We start from the raw sequence: 5,308 nt of genomic DNA on the forward strand, positions 1-5,308 counted from the left end.
ACTTGCTGGTTAGTTGTGCGGGATTGCAAAAGTGTGATTGCAATTTCGTGCACCAAGTTTTTGGCGCCGTTGCCGGGGATTGTTCGAGTTTGGACAACTGACGGCTTGTCTTGTTGCTTAGATTAGGACTGTTTTATTTTTGTTGGTTTAGAGTCTTTTAGTTGAGTCTAGTTTCATATTTTAAGTTTGGTGTCAATTGCATGCCTTTGTTTTTCTTTTAACTTTCGAATTTGCATGTCTTTAGTCCCTTTTTGATCCGCAAAACTTCTAAGTTTGGTGTCCTCTTTGTGTTTTTCCCTTAAAATTTTCGAAAAATTTGTGTCTGATTTTCTAAAAGTTTTAAGTTTGGTGTCATTTTGTTGTTTTTCTCTTTCCTCTTTTCAAAAATCAAATCTTTTTCATAAAAACTTTTCAATCATATCTTCTTAATTGCTGTTTTCAAAATCTTTTTAATTAACTAATTGATTCAGTTCTCAATTTGCTTTGATCTTATTTTCTTTTTTATTTTCGAATTTTTATTTTAAATTTCCTTTTGTTTTTATTTTAATTTTCGGTTAATTTAAAAAAAAAAACAAAATTTATCTATTTGCAATCATTATCATTTCCCTTTTGTCCATTATGGACCTAAGAGGGATTGATCAGTCCAAAAGGACTCTGGGGTCATATGCTAACCCCATTACAGCTGCATATGGGAGTAGCATCTGTACACCTCCCATCAAAGCAAGCAGCTTTGAGCTAAATCCTCAACTCATTATCATAGTGCAGCAAAATTGCCAGTATTCCGGTCTTCCACAGGAAGAACCTACTGAGTTTCTGGCACAGTTCTTACAAATTGCTGACACAGTACATGATAAAGAGGTAGATCAGGATGTCTACAGACTATTACTATTTCCATTTGCTGTAAAAGATCAAGCTAAAAGGTGGTTGAATAACCAACCTACAGCAAGCATAAAGACATGGAAACAGTTATCAGACAAATTCCTGAATCACTTTTACCCTCCAAAGAGGATGACACAGCTAAGGCTGGACATCCAAGGCTTTAAACAAGAGGATAATGAATCCCTTTATAATGCCTGGGAGAGGTATAGAGGTATGCTTAGAAAATGCCCCTCTGAAATATTTTCAGAGTGGGTACAGTTAGACATCTTCTACTATGGGCTTTTAGAAAAAGCTCAGATGTCTTTAGACCACTCAGCTGGTGGATCTATACACATGAGGAAGACAATTGAAAAAGCTCAAGAGCTTATAGACACTGTTGCTAGGAACCAATATTTATACTCTAGCAATGAGTTCTCTCCAAAAGAGGAAGTCATGGCAGTAGTCAATGACCCTAATCCTCAAGAACAGATAATTGAGCTTAATCAACAATTGCTCCTAATGACAGAACAGTTAGCAGACTTTAAAGAGATGCTCCATTAAACTAAAGTTGCTAACAAGAGCATAGAACTGCAGTTGAATCAAGCAAAATAGCAAATATCTAAACAGATAATAGAGGAATGTCAAGCAGTTCAATTGAGGAGTGGGAAGACCCTGAATAACACTGCTCAAAAGAGTAAAAAGCCAAACAAGGAACAATTGACAGAGGACAACCAAACCATTGTTCAAAATCCCTCTGAGGACAGTAAGAGCCCAGAGAGCAATGTCATTGGCGTTCAAACGCCAGAAAGGGAAGGAAAGCTGGCGTTAAACGCCCATTCCTTGCCCAGTTCTGGCGTTCAAACGCCAGAAAGGGAAGGAAAGCTGGCGTTAAACGCCCATTCCATGCCCATTTCTGGCGTTCAAACGCCAGAAAAGGGGGAAAAGCTGGCGTTAAACGCCCATTTCCCACCCAATCCTGGCGTTCAAACGCCAAGGGAGGATCAGACACCTGAGAGTGCTGATAATTATCCCTCTAACAAGGCTTCTTCAACCACTTCTGTAAGGAATAAACCTGCAGCATCTAAGGTTGAAGAATATCAAGCCAAGATGCCTTATCCTCAGAAACTCCGCAAAGCGGAACAGGATAAGCAATTTGCCCGCTTTGCAGACTATCTAAGGACTCTTGAAATAAAGATTCCGTTTGCAGAGACACTTGAGCAAATACCTTCTTATGCTAAGTTCATGAAAGAAATCTTAAGTCATAAGAAGGATTGGAGAGAAACTGAAAAAGTGTTTCTCACTGAAGAATGCAGTGCAGTCATTTTGAAAAGCTTACCAGAAAAGCTTCAAGATCCTGGAAGCTTTATGATACCATGCACATTAGAAGGTGCTTGCACCAAGACAGCCCTATGTGACCTTGGAGCAAGCATCAATCTAATACCTGCATCCACTATCAGAAAGCTTGGGTTGGCTGGAGAAGTCAAACCAACTAGGATATGCCTCCAACTTGCTGATGGCTCCATTAAACACCCATCAGGCATAATAGAGGATATGATTGTCAAGGTTGGGCCATTTGCCTTTCCAACTGACTTTGTGGTGCTGGAAATGGAGGAGCATAAGAGTGCAACTCTCATTCTAGGAAGACCTTTCCTAGCAACTGGACGAACTCTCATTGATGTACAGAAAGGGAAAGTCACCCTGAGAGTCAATGAGGATGAGTTCAAGTTGAATGCTGTGAAAGCTATGCAGCATCCAGACTCACCAAATGACTGCATGGGCGCTGACATTATTGACTCTCTGGTAGAAGAGATCAATATGACTGAAAGCCTAGAATCAGAGCTTGAGGACATCTTCAAAGATGCTCAACCTGGTCAAGAAGAACCAGAGGAAGCAAAGGAATTTTCGAAAATTCCTCAGGAGGAGGACAAGCCTCCCAAACCTGAACTCAAATCACTACCACCATCCCTGAAGTATGTATTTCTGGGAGAGGGTGACACTTTTCCAGTGATTATAAGCTCTGCTTTAAATCCACAGGAAGAGGAAGCACTGATTCAAGTGCTAAGGACACACAAGACAGCTCTTGGGTGGTCCATAAGTGATCTCAAGGGCATTAGCCCAGCTAGATGCATGCACAAGATCCTGTTGGAGGATAATGCCAAACCAGTGGTCCAACCACAAAGGAGGCTAAATCCAGCCATGAAGGAGGTAGTGCAGAAAGAGGTCACTAAATTACTAGAGGCTGGGATTATTTATCCTATTTCTGATAGCCTCTGGGTGAGCCCTGTCCAAGTTGTCCCCAAAAAGGGAGGCATGACAGTGGTTCATAATGAAAAAAATGAACTGGTTCCTACAAGAACAGTTACAGGGTGGCGTATGTGTATTGACTACAGAAGGCTCAATACAGCCACCAGAAAGGATCATTTCCCTTTACCATTCATAGACCAAATGCTAGAAAGACTAGCTGGTCATGATTATTACTGCTTTTTGGATGGCTATTCAGGCTATAACCAAATTGCAGTAGACCCTCAGGACCAAGAGAAAACAGCATTTACTTGCCCTTCTGGCGTGTTTGCCTACAGAAGGATGCCTTTTGGTCTGTGCAATGCACCTGCAACCTTTCAGAGGTGCATGCTCTCTATCTTCTCAGATATGGTAGAGAAATTTCTGGAAGTCTTCATGGATGACTTCTCAGTATATGGAGACTCATTCAGCTCCTGTCTTAACCACCTATCACTTGTCCTGAAAAGATGCCAAGAGACTAACCTGGTTTTAAACTGGGAGAAATGTCACTTTATGGTGACTGAAGGAATTGTCCTTGGGCACAAAATTTCAAGCAGGGGAATAGAGGTGGATATGGCAAAGGTAGATGTAATTGAAAAATTACCACCACCTGCCAATGTTAAGGCAATCAGAAGCTTTCTGGGGCATGCAGGATTCTACAGAAGGTTTATAAAGGATTTTTCGAAAATTGCAAAACCTCTGAGTAATCTGCTAGCTGCTGACACACCATTTGTGTTTGACACACAGTGTCTGCAGGCATTTGAGACCCTGAAAGCTAAATTGGTCACGGCACCAGTCATCTCTGCACCAGATTGGGCATTACTATTTGAATTAATGTGTGATGCCAGTGATCATGCCATTGGTGCAATGTTGGGACAGAGGCATAACAAGCTTCTGCACGTCATTTATTATGCCAGCCGTGTTCTAAATGACGCACAGAAGAACTACACAACCACAGAAAAAGAATTACTTGCAGTGGTCTATGCCATTGACAAGTTTAGATCCTATCTAGTGGGATCCAAAGTGGTTGTGTACACTGACCATGCTGCTCTTAAATACTTACTCACAAAGCAGGATTCAAAACCCAGGCTTATCAGATGGGTGTTGCTTCTGCAAGAGTTTGATATAGAAATAAGAGACAGAAAAGGGACAGAGAACCAAGTAGCTGATCATCTGTCCCGAATAGAACCAGTAGCTGGGGCGTCCCTCCCTTCTACTGAGATCTCTGAGACTTTTCCAGATGAGCAACTCTTTGCCATTCAGGAAGCTCCATGGTTTGCAGATATTGCAAATTATAAAGCTGTGAGGTTCATACCCAAGGAGTACAGCAGTGTGCAAAGAAAGAAATTAATTTCAGATGCCAAGTACTACCTCTGGGATGAACCATATCTCTTTAAGAGATGTGCTGACGGAGTGATCCGCAGATGTGTACCCAGAGAAGAAGCACAAAGGATCCTATGGCACTGCCATGGATCACAGTATGGAGGACATTTTGGAAGTGAGCGAACAGCCACTAAAGTCCTCCAGTGTGGCTTCTACTGGCCTACTCTTTATAAAGATTCCCGAGAGTTTGTGCGTAATTGTGACAGTTGCCAAAGAGCTGGTAACCTGCCTCATGGATATGCCATGCCTCAACAAGGGATATTAGAGATAGAATTGTTTGATGTATGGGGAATTGACTTCATGGGGCCATTCCCACCATCATACTCAAACACTTACATTCTGGTGGCAGTGGACTATGTATCTAAGTGGGTAGAAGCAATTGCTACACCCACTAATGATACCAAGACCGTGCTGAAATTCCTCCAGAAACACATCTTCAGCAGGTTTGGTGTGCCCAGAGTGCTAATCAGTGATGGGGACACTCATTTCTGCAATAAATAGCTATACTCTGCTATGGTCAGATATGGAATTAGCCATAAAGTGGCAACTCCGTATCATCCACAGACAAATGGGCAAGCTGAAGTCTCTAACAGAGAGCTAAAAAGAATCCTAGAACGGACTGTGATAGCCCGAAGAAAGGATTGGGCAAAGAGCTTGGATGATGCTCTGTGGGCATACAGAACAGCATTCAAGACTCCTATAGGAACCTCTCCATACCAACTGGTGTATGGGAAGGCCTGTCATTTGCCCGTGGAACTGGAACATAAAGCCTACTGGGCAACCAGAT

Source organism: Arachis stenosperma, chromosome 4, assembly GCF_014773155.1.
Source record: "Arachis stenosperma cultivar V10309 chromosome 4, arast.V10309.gnm1.PFL2, whole genome shotgun sequence".
NCBI lineage: Eukaryota > Viridiplantae > Streptophyta > Magnoliopsida > Fabales > Fabaceae > Arachis > Arachis stenosperma.